Source organism: Podarcis raffonei, chromosome 1, assembly GCF_027172205.1.
Source record: "Podarcis raffonei isolate rPodRaf1 chromosome 1, rPodRaf1.pri, whole genome shotgun sequence".
Taxonomy (NCBI): domain Eukaryota; kingdom Metazoa; phylum Chordata; class Lepidosauria; order Squamata; family Lacertidae; genus Podarcis; species Podarcis raffonei.
This window is the reverse complement of record NC_070602.1, coordinates 74,038,341-74,052,843: the sequence shown is the minus strand read 5'-3', so window position 1 is coordinate 74,052,843 and position 14,503 is coordinate 74,038,341. Positions and strand designations below refer to the sequence as shown.

The 14,503-nt window shown below is 43.4% G+C and overlaps 1 long non-coding RNA gene across 1 annotated transcript; it reads right to left on the bottom strand.

The window, feature by feature from the left end:
- Nucleotides 1–826: 826 nt before the first annotated feature.
- Nucleotides 827–1,532, bottom strand: LOC128402577 (uncharacterized). Its single transcript, XR_008327746.1, has 2 exons — nucleotides 1,399–1,532; nucleotides 827–1,056 (listed from the first exon to the last, which is right to left on the bottom strand). It is a non-coding gene; the product is annotated as an uncharacterized LOC128402577 (long non-coding RNA).
- Nucleotides 1,533–14,503: the final 12,971 nt, after the last annotated feature.

The window sequence follows — 14,503 nt, the reverse complement described above, 5'->3', positions numbered from 1 at the left end:
GAGGGGATCTACTTCTCCCAAGTGCACCTCAATTTCTATAGGAGAAAAGGCAGACTCAAGGGGTGATCTTGGGCACTGCCACACCCACCCACCAACTTCTCAATCCCCTACAAGAGGCTCTCAAGGTGTTTCCTCTATGAGAGATGTCCCAGGGTGCTTGCCAGTTTCTTAGTATGTTTACCCAGCCCCACACTATCCCTGTCTAAAGTTGTAACAGCCTTCATGTGGATTTAACAGAAGCAAGGTAGACGCCGTTTCAGATGGGTTCTTAGTCAGCATAGCAGAAAGCCATAAAGGAACGGAAAAAACAAAACAAACACCAGTCTCCCACAATCCAGTAAGGGAGCCCTTGGGGAAAAGACCTGCCCTCTTGTCCTCTAGTGGTGATCTGTTGTAGCCCCACAGAACCTGCGAAGGGCAGCTTAGTTATAGATTGTTTCTATGGGCTGTATCCAACTTAACACAATTAGGAGGGTTTTTGTTTTTTTAAAAGGTGCTGTTAATTATGAATGGGTTTTTCTCCTTGAAATTGACAGTTCAGTTTTCTTTTGATCAATTGTCTTATTTTCCCATAAAAATCTAAACAAGGGAGTCAGTGTTAAACCGATAAGCTTTTGTCATTTTTTATGAAAAATGTAGGACAATCTTCTTCTATATCAAAATAGGTCCACGATGCTTGCTCCCCACTTTTTTTTCTGGTAACAAGACAAAACTTTTATTAACCTTTGAAACACCAAATTTAGGAATTGGTAGAATTGTAGAGTTTGGCACTAGCTGGATAGAGCTTCTTCTTCTCAGCTTTGGTGCTGCCTGAGAGTAGCAAACCTTGAATTATTAACTATCTTTATTTTAATGATACATCTTTAGTGCATACAGAACTTCAATCACTCAGTCAGCCTAGCTGAGTAACACACCATTAATATATAGCCTACATATTGATGCGGTTCCATTTTTGAAATCCGGTGTAGATTAATCCATGGTGGGATTGGTTCCTTGTGACTGGCATCCTTGTAAATCATTCATAACTTCATTAACATCGCTGTTGATTTGGCTCGCCTGTTCAGAGAGACATAGCATGATCCTTATATACCTTGAAAGGTACGCTGGCTCCACATTCACATGTAAACAAGCTTTTGCTTATGAAGCTCTTGATCCTGAGCAGGGCTTAGTCACAAACACTTTTATCAGCCAGTGGGGCTCTTTCGCCTGTTAAAAGTCAGCATGAATGGGGTCTAATTTTTCCAGATGTTTGAAGTTAGTCCTAGCATGAATGGGATCTAAATTGGCTAGTAATGTTGCCCATTATTTGCCACAGATCAAATGGGTTATGCTGCAAAAACACACAATGCAAAATCAGAGGAGCATCACCAAAAACACATCCATGCTGTAAACACTTACCTGCCAGTATTTTTCATTGTCTCCAGGATCAATGTCTAAGAGACCGGATAATCTGAAAGTAGGTGAGAGGGAACCGGGTGACCTAGTGTCTCCAGAATCAGCATCACAACACTGTTTTCCAAATACGTACTTCTATGCTGGAATATTTGTGACATTGAGAAGATATAAATGTCAGCAAAATTAGGACAGAGGGAAGGGGAAATTTTACATACCTGTTTTCCTTTGGTCTCTGAAGCCACTGTCACTGCTTTTAGGAATGCTTTACTCACAAGTTAACCTTACTGCCCAGAGGGTGACGATGATTTTAAATGGATTATCATTCCCTAAAACTATGTCCAAAATTATAAGGCGCCGGTTATTTATTCACTTGGTGAAACCCATTAGCTAGCTAGAAAGAAAGATTAAACTTCTTAACAAATTATAATCCAATATAGGAAATGATACGGTGAATGTCCACATATGGGTTTTTTTTTCTGTACGTAATGTGTATAGATAGATACAGATGACAAATACTGCGTAATGGAAAGGGTCCTTTGGTCTGTAATCTGTGGTTAATGGCTAATGGTTTAGAGAGAGAGCTGACCCATTGATTCTCTTCCCCTCTGCCCATTGGAGGCATCTCCCTTGAGTAGATAAAGGAAATTTATAAAGGGTGGGGGTTGTGCCCTAAGGAAGACAAAATAGGCTTGTAGCTAACAACTGAAAGCAGAAGGATGGAAAATACAGCATAATATTTCTAACCAAACGGAGACTCTCCAGAGTGTGATAGTTTCTCCAAAGCTGTAAAAGCCAACCAGCACTGACAAGTCTCCGCACCAGTCCAAGCTACATAACCAGCGTCACAAGCTGCCATTGGTGTGCTTGTGTTTGTTTCTTTGATCTTAATTGCAGCTTAGCTTTCCCTGAGTGCAAGTAAATAGGACATGCTGGAGAAGAAAAAGGCACAAAGGACAGAATGGCCCAAGACAAGAGCTATTGATCACAAGAGACAGGTTGTTTTCCCTTCCTGTTTGGAAGTCTGTGTCTGACAGTGGGCAAGAATCACATCAAAACTTTGAAGCATCACCACCCACAGTCAATACATGGTTGCATTTACATTTAACCATTTCATCCAAGATGGCGATTTTAAAAATACTGTATCAAGCAAGCTCTGAAACCACATCTACAAGAGCAAAATCAGGTGCCTACTCCATCCATAAGAATGAATAGAAAGGATACAGGCATGGAGAGGGGGACAAATTCATCTCTTTAACCACACTGGCTGTGAGAAAAGGTTGGCAGTTAAAGGGTGGCAAAATCTGTTTTTATTTCTGTGGATTGGTATGTACTCTAAGTACTTGTTTTTTATTTACAGGCAATCCTCATTTGGCATTTGGGTTACATTCTGGGCCCCCATGCATGTCAGTGGGGCCCGCATAAAGCACTCTGCCCCACCCCCACCCCTTTCTGCCCTTTTAGTGGTGCTTCAGTGATGTTTTCTGGTCACTCCTGGGTTTGGCGTCTTGATCACATGGGTGATTGTGTGTTGATCAGGTGCGCGTTGATCAGTTGTTGCCTTTATTTATTACATCCATGTGCCACCTTTTCTTCCAATGAGTTCAGGGTACTGTCCATGGCTCTCCTCACCCCCAGTTCATCTTCCAAACAACCCTGTGAAGTAGGTTAGGCTAAGGGATGGTGACTGGCCCAAGGTAATCCAATGAGCTTCATGGCTGGGTGGGAATTTGAACCCTGGTCTCCCAACGTTCAAACCAGTATACCAGTTTTTCTCAAGTTGTTCCCTAGCTCCCATCATTTTGTAGTTAGAAGTTACCCTTCAAAACTAATTTCTAAATTAATTTGCATCCCATACAGCAACTAGCCAATTCTTTAAGAAAGTTAGCACCAGGAGCCAAGGCATTCTGGTTGATGAGGTGTCCCAGGAAAAAGGCCCCATACAAACACACCACTAGCCATGTGGGAACCTCTTCCCCAGGAGTAGAAGAAGCTGTGTGATCACTGGTTCATTGAAATCAGTACTGTCTACTCTGACAGTTTGCAAGGGTCTCAGTCCGCGGTCCTTTGGTGCAGCCTAGGGTAACCATTTATGCAAAAGAAGACATTTGTTTCCATGTGCACATGCTCATTTATGTGTATAGATGCGAACTTATAAACAGTTACTATAATTTAAAAAGAAATATAATACATTTCGCTGTAGCGGGGAAGATTGTGGCATCTGCAACCCTGCTGCTCACAACAACCGTCATGGACGGTGCAGAATGATTGGGCTGATCCTAACCTGATGCTGCACCTGTTCCAGCTAATGGCCATGAGACTTACTTGGGATCCTGCAGAGCCCAGCTCAGCGCTCTCCCAGCCTTTGGGATCCCCTATTAGGGCCAGCAGCACCTCAGCATCTTCATATGCTCAGAAACCTATATTGGCATCTCTGCAGGTAAATTAATATTGTGTTAGCAGCACCCACGAATGGCTTACCATACAAAGCAGCCTCCACGCAGTGGAAGAGAAAGAGTGAGGAGCTTCATTTATGTGTGGGTGGCTCACCTCTCAAGCAAGGAGCAAGAGGGGATCTATTCCTCAAGAGACCCATGTATACAATTGGTGTGAGTTGGCTCTGCTGGACTGAGGCCTTTTCTTCCTGCACTTTGTTATTCAATGGAGGCTCTTGGATTTATCTGCCAGGGCATGCAGGGCACAACTGGGGCAGGATGTGTATATGTGTGATTAATATTTTGCAGATCTTGGGAGGTTGTGTTTTATGCATTTTATGGAAGACATACATTTTTAATTTTTTTAATTTTTTGCCGTGAAAGCTGGGTGTGGTGGTGAGAGATACATCTGGGTTGTGAAATTAATGGCTTTTTAAAAGCAGAGCATGTTTGCTAAAATGAAATACCTCGGAAAAGCTCTGGAATGCCAGGTATGCATCTGTAAGATATTTTCTTCCCGTGTTATGTGTTGCTGTTATGTGTGGGGTAACACTGAACTCTTGACAGCCCAGCCAGCAGCCACATATATTAAAATTGCACCCTGCAACGCACTCCAGAAAACACAGCAACATCCCAAGGTGGGAGGGGGTGGAGGCAGATAAATCAATGTGAGAAGTGCTCTCTGGGAGTAGAAAGTTTATAAAAAAAACCACCTCTGCTGCAGATACTTAATTCTAGGTTCTTTGGATTTTAGTTTGGAGACTTGCTATCTGGCCAGACAAGGGGTGCCTCCAGATTGTCATTATTTTGTGGGAGGAATTTAAGTATATGCCCTCATTTAGGGTTGCAGAATTAAAATGGATTTAAGTGCTCTATCACCTTAGTGCAATGAATCTTACACACACAGAGAGAGAGAGAGAGAGAGAGAGAGAGAGAGAGAGAGAGAGAGTGAGTGAGTTTTGGCAGTTAAGAAATTGACAGTTATATGCACTGAAAAGTGTGAGATGAATGCATGGTTAATGGGAAGACACAGAGCTGGCTCACTCAAGAGGCAAGGTGAGACGACTAACCCGGATGGCAGGATCCACAAGGGCAGCAAATCCAGCCTCCACGTAGTGTATTGCCTGCTGCTGATGCAGTGACAACAACAGCTGTGAGATGTTTGCCAGAGAGTGGATCTTCTTCCTCCTCAGCAGCCCCCTCAGTGCTACCCCAAGGTGGCCTCTCAACGAAGAGGTCTCCTCTTACCCCCAGGGAGGAAGTGGCAGGGGCTGCCCTCTGGGGTCTCCTGGACTCTGCACCCACCCAGCAGGCCCCTTCTTCCCTCCTCCCTGGGACGCCCTTTGATTCCTACTTCAGCCACTGGTTAAAGTTGATTTCATTTCCCCCACCTGTTCCCGACGTTGATCTTCACTCACTTCTTCTTCCCTGGCAGAAGGCACACCATTTTTGTGATTCATCTCAGGTGTCAAAAGGTCTTGGGCCAACCCTGGGGGGACATTTAAACACCCCAGGAGCAAATCAGGGTGAATGTGGGAGGAAGGCTCCTTCTCTTATAACCACGCTGTAAACAAATGAGAGAGAATGCTTAATAAATGTTAGACATAGTGTGAGCTTTGAGCAAGGAAATAAAGATCAAACGCTCATGGTTGTTTAACCTCCCCACAAACAAATCAGAACAAATGCTCAATAAAGACTGGGGAAGTCTAATCTCTAATAAAGTCTAATGAGCAGGTTGTCTGGAGGAGCCTAAGTAATCTACTGGGTGGGTGGGTGAAAGGGGGGGCATTTTATTGATCGCTTTTACCTGACTTTTCCATCAAATATAGCTTTGCAGTGCTAGTGCATAAAATATCCTGTACCGTTTGTAAACGGATGTTCTCAGTAAATGGAGAAGTAGTGTAGGAGGAATTTGAATGATTTGTTTTTCCCATTTCTGACACACACAAAGCCCCACAACATGGGCTCTCTCATAATCAAGGTGAGGAGCCAACAGCTCTTGGCAAATAACCACAGAGGCTAAGTGCATTTTGTTGTAAATGTTTATATTCTGCTGCTGAAAAAGTATGATAGGGGATCGGAGAGAGGGAGCAGGGTGTGTGCGGCATGGCATCCAACATGTGTACTTGTCAAAAAAAGAAAGTGAGTGTTCTGAGGTGAGCCTCTGCAATGTTTTTCCTTTTGGAAAATAGTGTGTGTTTGTGTGGTCAAAACAGAAGAAAATATTTGACCCCAGGTGCTACCAAGGGCCCTGAATACACCTAAAAGGTGTATCAGTGAGGACTTTTTTTCTGGCAGGGTTTCTGCCACTCTTTCAGCTATATGACATGCCAAATCTCAAGAGGGGCAATCTTTCCAGGAATGGAGATATCTTAGGTCCTCACCCAAAGATGGTGGTACCTTTGTGTCAACCATTACATGCTTCCTCGGCCACCGCTGTGCCTCCTACCTCTCCTTAGTACCACCTTGAGCACCTTGGAGGAAAGGTGGGATATCAGTGTAAGAATGATACTGGTAGCCTCTTCCGCCATCATTCCCTCTTTCAGTTCCCTGTGCAATATGCTGCCAGGCAAATTCAAGTTCTGTTGCATGCAGCAAGGGGAGGAAGTTAGGTTGTAGTTCAGGTTAATCAGAGAGGCAGTAATGGGACCAGATGAGCTTCATGGCCAAGTGGGGCATTTGAACCCTGGTCTCCCAGGTCTTAGTCTGACTCTCTAACCACTGCACCGCTCTGGCTCTTGGTGGAAAGGGAAGGCAGCTAGGAGTGCCGTGCTGCCGTCCAGATGTTTTGGGACTACAACTCCCATCATCCCTAGTGGTCAGGTATGATGGGAACTGTAGTCTCAAAACATCTGGAGGGCCGAGTTTGCCTATGCCTGATTTAACTGTACCAGTGAAATGCCACCTATGTCTTTGCCTGATCACTTATATTTCTATTATATGGTATACAAAGCGTAGTAACAGTAATCAAGAGGGGGCACATAAGAAGCAGCAGGAAAATAAAGAACATGTATTGGGTTTGGGGGGGTGTCTTGGGCAGATTCCCTTTGGGTATCCCCACCTCCTCTTCACTGGGGTTGTCGATGCCCATTTGCTTGCCTTCTCCTTCTAGGACCAATCAGTAACACTAGCCAGAGAGAGAGAGAGCAAGAGGCGAAGGCAAGCCAGGGTTTCTGATTTTCCTTCCTGTTATCTGTGGTTGCATGTTCAGAGAGAGCAGGTGAACAAGCGTCAGTAGCAAGGAGGGAGAGCCATAGGGTCAGGGGGCTCTGGGGGTTGGTAGTGGAACTCCTGATGTGGTGCGGACCTTGGCTAATGCCCAGCTGTTTCAGCTGCTTTGACCTCAATGTTGTTGTTGGAAAAGGAGGATACAAATAGTAAATCAAATCAAAATCGCATCAGATCAGACCACTGATGCTGGCCCGAACTTGGTTGAAAAACAGATTTTATTCCCCTCTTCAGAATTCCCTACATATTTCAACCATGCACATTCTTCCCGAAAATGCTACACCATTGGGAAACTCAGGCCACACTCAAGGAAACTGAATGAAACACTGAGTGCAATCATTGCAATTGGGAACTTCCCAAATCTGAATATTACACACCTTGGGTGGGTGCCATGCTGTACAACACAATGTTCATTTTTTATCGCATTTTTTATGATGATTATTTTTTAGCTGGAAGGATGATGCACATTTGTTAGTAATTTGTAAATGCGTACAAGATTTTGCAAACAGCCCAGACGCTTTTGCTCAAGATTATGGTTCTGTTGTGGGGATATCACATTTTCTTGGCACCATGTGGATTCTTCTTCTTTTTTTAATAAGGATAAAAAAACAACCCTGGAAAACTGCAACTGCTGTTGTGTTTGCAATGTGGAATGTGGTAGTGCAAGTGTCACATTAGATACTGCCCCTGACAAAGTTAGTGATGAGTACTCAGCTCCCTCTTATTCCCACATTGTGAAATAATTTTGTTGTGTGAACTTGGTATCCTTAACCCCTTCCCTGCTACAGCACAAATAATTATAGCCCTACCACCGCCACCCAACATATAAAGGAGAGCAAGATCACCCCCTTCCATCCTCTGTTCCCTTCATGCATGTTGAGGGGTGATTCCCACCCTGTTTAAAATTATTTTTATTCTTTAAAAGCTTGTACTCTTCCATTGAGCCTAAGTTATTGACCTCATAGAAGGGAGCAGGGGAGTCATCCCACTGCCTTACTGCTGGAGTAGTGCCTCTTTTGGTGCTGAGTAGGGACTATGGAGGTGTCACACCAACAAGGAAACATAATTACGGAACACTTTTTTGTTTGAGCAGAAAGTCTTTCTGAGTCTTTGCTTGACCAATTAACATTCCGGTGGTTCCATTATTCTAGGGCTGTTTGGTTGTGGCTATGGGGCCATAAAGATCCCTCCCTGTGCCTTCTTATTGTCTTGCAGGAGAAGAAAACTCCCAAAGCGGAGTGGAGGACAAGCTGAGCTACTTGACAGCCATCACTGAATAGTTTCTTAATATAGTGGTGGCTTTTTTTTTACAAGCCATTTAGAGGGTTTATCACCCCACCCCACCATTGAAGTGCCTTGTAGGTGCTTTGCTCAAAAATTCAGGAGAGGAGGCCAGACTGAAAGGCAAAAGACCCCACCCGCTAGGTAGCTCCAGGGGCAGTTTGTCTCTCTGTAACTTGCACTCCAATCTGCATGATGTTATTAACTGTTTCTTTGTTGGTTTCATTAGACCCCTATCTCTCTTGAGTAAATGGAAAACTTTGCAATCCAAGGACTACTGCAAAGTATGACTTTACAGGTGTGTATGTGTGCTGTCACTTTAAATTGCTCCAACTGCTACTGATTGAATTATTTTTGTCCATATCAATGCGGACACCTTTTTTCTTTTAAAGCCATTTGCAACAGCATGGTGACCATAGCCTGATCCATATGAATGGCTTATCACATGGGAACAGTCACCTTGTGAAGCAATCTATGCAATGGGGCAGTCATAACATTGGTAGGCTTCATTTGGATCAAGTGATTCATGCTGTTGGATCAAGTAAAGAGAAGTTGAAAACAAGTGCTCAGCCAAAACGTGGAGGGAACCAATACAGTTTCTGGGTGGGGGTTCAGGAATTGCCCCTTTTTGGTCATTTTTCATAGTCTTGCAAAAGAGGGCGAGAGAAGAAAAATGTCCTGGTTGCCAAGACAATCAAGCTGAGGCTCCTTGTGTTGCAGCAACAAGACCACCACAGCGCAGCAGGGCAAAACAAAAGCATTGGCCCTGTTGCCTTGGCCCTTGGTAGCTAAACCATGTTGGCTACAGGTGCCACACATGACGCCATGGTGGCTGATGCCCAGTGCGGCTGGAAGGACAGAAGGCCAACAACAGATGGAACCAGCTAATAATGATAGGTGGAACCAGCTATCCTTCTCCCTGCTGAGTTCTACAAGGGCAAAACTGAGGCTAGGGGTGAGGAAGCCAATAGGCAGTACCCTCCCTTGAAATGGTTGTATATAAGAAGGCAGGCAGCTGAGAACTGACTGAGGGCACACTGAGGTTGGTGAGGCAGCACCATTCTCCCTCATGGACCACTGCATATGTCATTACATCGCTTACATGTCCCCCGATTGGCTGAGATCGCTTGAGATTAAAGAAAACAAAATGGTGCCAAAGTGGCAGCAAAGGAGGAAAGCGGTGGTTGGGAACAAACACAAACACTGTGTGTGAATGATTTGGGGCTGGGGGGATTGTCAAATCAGCAGCAATTAACTGCCGCTTCACCCCTCCTGTCAAAGAACTCATTCCTTTAGTGACCACCTGGACAGGAAGGGTGCCAACTTGAATAAAATATTGGGGGGGTACCTGCCCCGCATGATTAATCACATGATATGGTGCGCACACACCATTTGAATGGCAATGCCCATCAAATTGGGGGGAGCCCCCTCAAATATTTTATTGGAGGGGTGAAGGGACCTCGGCCCCTCGGAGTTGGCTCCTATGTTATACAGCTTTCATGTACTTCATTTTGGTTGTTTCCTCCTTCTCACTCCAAACCTTTCTTCCTATTAGATTGCTAAGACTTTCCAGCCAGGGCTTTTGTTTTATTCTTTGTCCAGCGCAGAGCAGAATGTTAAGCACGGGAGAGATAGTGGTGACCATGTGGGTTTTGCTTATTAAGAACATTTGCTTCCTCGTATGGGCTTTTATCAGAAATTGTAGAGCCGTCAACCACTTTAGGCACCTTTATCAGTGGTGGATTGGGGATTTAGTGCCCTTCTTTATGAAGTCTATATTTATGGCATGTGCTCGTACAAGGAGCTCAGAGTGGTGTATATGGGGCTATCTTATTTTTATCCTACAGACAGCCCCTGTGAGGAGGCATTTTGGCTTGTTCAAGACCACCCTGAGAGTTTCATGGAAGAGCTGAACTTTCTGCCTCTTTAAACTCAGCCCCCATTCTGTTTTGCCACACTGGCTCTGTAGGGCAGTTCAAGAAAATATTAATCTTCCAGAGTTTTATATAATCTCTGTTTGACAATTACATAATTCTAGAGTCCTGTCTCCCAAGTTAAAGATGGCCATTAATTTCACGAAACCTCCCTGGACTCAAACACCCTCCTCCCCCAGATCTTGAGACTGGATCTGTTTTGAAATGGATCTGAACAGGACCTTAAGTGCAAGGATGGCTAATCTTTCTTGGTCCAATTCACCCTTAGCCAATCTTCCGCTTACCACATGCCAGTGGCAGGAGTGGCCAAATGTGGGCATGTGCGCGCTCGCGCTCTCTCTCTCTCTCTCTCTCTCTCTCTCTCTCTCTCTCTCTCTCTCTCTCATATGCATGGCATACATACTGTATGCCACACAATCAGGACACACAGAACAAACAAACAGGATACAGCCCTCTCTAGGGGATTAGTTTAGGAGGGTGTTTGTGGGGGGATGTCATATCTACTCAGTCAATAGAGCATGAGACTCTTCATCTCAGGGCTGTGGGTTTGATCCCCACCTTGGGCAAAAAATAGCTGCAGTGAAGGGAGTTGAGCATGGTCCCTTCCAACTCTACAACTGTATTATTCTATGATTTTTCCTCCAGTCGCCAAAATTGTTTGGGTGTTGGGAGTGTCCCATAAAAATTGCTATGAATGGCCCACCATGAGTTAGCAACACCTGCTTTAGAGGTTAGGCTATAGCACAAAACAACATTATTTGGGGTCAAATCCCCCATACCACTAATTCAGTCCCTCACAAATGCCCATCTTTGAGACCTAATTAAAAAAAAAAGAGGGGATGCAAGCAGACCCTATTCTTGGCATGAAAGAGTTTTCTACGGGCCCAATATGCTTTGCACTGATTATGTCCTCACCGTTGCTTAGGACCTAGGAGCTTTATCTGCGTATGTAATTCAAATTTAGAGATAATTACAATAATTAAAATAGAAACACAATGTGTTTCACCATAGTGGAAAACAAGAGTGTGACCAAGTGACAATCTGTGTTTCTACTCTGTTTGCTGCCCAGGTGCTATCTGCTGGTGGGAAACTTCAAGATCCAGACCCTTCCTTCTTATGGCTCTTTAAATTGGACTTCTGATGAACAGCCCTTTGAACAGAGGACTCCTTCAAACTGAGATGTGTGTCACCTGTAAAATAGCACACATGGCCTAGATTTGGACAAAATCCGGAGTCTGAGCAACCCATGTATAGTAAAAATCGAGTCCATATAATGGACAGAAGAGTTTTCTTGCTTTTGTGCTTTAAATCAACACATCATGGTGCAAGAGGGTTTAAAAGGAATAAGGAGAAGCAGTGACTTCTAATTAATTTGAGCTTTTCACTGACTGAATGAGGCATTGCCAGTCTCACTCATGTGTGCAAGGAGTCCAAGCACTGAGCCGTAGGGCATGGGGAGAGTTTGCAAGATCTTCTTCAGAAGCCCCACTATGAATTTCCCCACTAAATGAAATGTGGCAGGTAACTACCATGGAGAGGACCTTGTTGGTACTTGCACCCTGGTTATGGTTCATCTGCCACCTTATGGTAAAAGTCTTTCTCATTCACTCAAATAACTTAAATCTTATGGTCTGGTCCTCTGAGATTTATGGATTTTAACTGTGTTATTGGTATTGGTATCTTCAGTGCAATTACCCATGTTGTTTTACTGTCACAAGAAGGTTTGTAGACCATGGTAATGAAAGGGTCAAATGGGATTTTGAAACCAGGGTGGAGAACTGGAGAGAGAGAATTCAGGGTGGGGGGTTCAGAAAGGAATCTAGTGATATCATAGCCATGCTATTTAAAAGCAAAGGACGGTGGAATTCCTCACCTAATCCAACATCCCAACAGCTTAAAGGAAAACTATGATGTAATAAAAGATAACACTCGATCTAAGTACAAAGAAGATTGAAGCTGTACTTCATAAAAAACCTCTCTATGCAAACTACACCCTGTGATCCAGTCCATTAACATTTCTCCCCTAATGCTCTCATTTAATGCTGGTGATTCCTCCATAGCAATAAAAAGAGGAGCTCATCATCAAAACCTATTGAGAAACAAACATTTTCACTAAATCCTGGTGCAAAGTGATTTTGCAAATAATATATATGCCAATCATTAACCATTATGAAACTTGCTTATGACATTTTCTGTTTAAATCATTTCTGACAAAGAAAAATAGTTCCCACCCACCATACTGGGCAGGTTATGAGGCAAGCTGTTGCTCAAATTCATCCCATTTTCACTACATCAATGTTTTTGTGCTTTTGTAAAACAAAACAAAAATTTCCTCTGTAATTATGTGGGCTAGACATTTGACTTTAATAAATGCAAGATTCTCATACAAAATACCTTGTGATGAGCATATGATCTACCTCATTGGATCGAGAGATTTGCATACAGACCCTACAACTGTCTTGGTCACAAGTTCTCAGCATCTGTCATCTGATTAATATATGGTTTACCATACAACACCAAACATAAAAACATAAGAAAAGCCTGCGGGATCAGGCCCATGGCCCATCTAGCCCAACATCATGTTCTCACAGTGGTCAGCTAGATGCCTGTGGGAAACCCACAAGCAGGATTCAAGCACACAAGAACTCTTCTCCTGCTGTGATTCCCAGGACCTGCTACACACAAGCATCGCTTCCTCTGACTGTGGAGACAGAGCATAGCCATCATGGCTAGAAGCCATTGACAGCCTTCTCCTCCACTGCTGGGATTGCAACTCAATCTGCACACCTTGGCTGGCTATGCAGATGCAACTGTCTCTTCTTTGAGGATGACGACAGCATTGATCTCATGTTGTGGAAGAGGGGAGATGGCTAGGACCAGTCTCCAGCTCATCAGAATAAATGAATCTAAGTAAAGCTACAAGAAAACGTAACAGAAACCCAATATATTTGAAACTCTTGACAGTCTTCTCTAAGAGAAAATCTGAAGTCACTTCTGGATGACCCATTTGTTGAACATCCATCTTTATTTGTTTGCCATGAGAGTAGATGTTGTTGGTTGTTTATCGAGAATTCATTCTAGTTTGTTTTCAGAGAAGTTAGAAGACAATTGTGACAAGCGTCATCCCACACTTGCCATTGCCTCTCCTTGCCACTTTCCTTATTGCAACAAGTCCAATTTTTGGGTGGAAATGGGTTTGTTGCCCAAGACTTCCGCATCAACTTGAATTGTCCATCCTGAATTTGGAGGTTTATCATTGAAAAAATAGTGACAGTCTGAAAGTGTCCTGCATTTAGAAAAGGTATGTCTTTTATAATTGTGCAACTCAGCTTGCAGAAGAGGGGTTTGCATGGGGTTAAGACAAGGTGAGGGACATCAACATGTAAACTTCCCAGTAAACTTATCAGCTTACTTCCCTAACTCATTGTTGCTTAGACTGATACTTCTTAGGTTGCACCCTGGTTACCATTTCCTCTTCCTCACACATCTTCCTCCGATGTTCTGGTCACGTTACCCATTTTCTTCTTTGCTGCTCATGCTCTCTTCTGAATTCCTGTTTGGATATAAAACAAGAAAAGAGCCCAGTGGTACCTTAAAGAATAACAATTTTTTAATGGCCTAGAAGCATCTATTGCATGAAGTCTTATCACTTGGTGCTTTATCTTTATCTTTCACGTCACATGCAGAGGATTTTTAAAGCATCCATCAATAGAGGGAGGGGGAAATAGGGCCATATCACCATGAAATGAGAAAAATGTACAATTCTGTATCAAGCTGGTGATAAGCAATGCGATCATTCACAATAGCTGTAACTGAGGATAACACAATCATCCCACCAGAGATTTCTGAGCTATCACCCATCCCAATGGCTGTGTTTGTGTCATCACCCATTAATGCAGTTGTGAATGGTTACTTTGCCTATCTTAAGCTTGAAAAGAATTTGTCAAAGACTTTAACTTTTTGCACTTCTTTGTTATTTTGCCCCATTCCTCCCCATCTATACCTTTGTATATGTATGCATGCAAACACCAGTTGTGGATAATACTTACAATTCACACATCTAATGAAGTGGATTCTGGTCCACAAAGGTTTGCGCTCAATAATTCTGTTAGCCTTTAAGGTGTTCTTCATTGTTTAGACACGGCTACTCCCTTTGATTTAGGGAAATAATACTGTTCATGGCAAGTTTCCCACCAGGGGTAAAACTTTCAATCTGGCTAGATAAGACCCTCT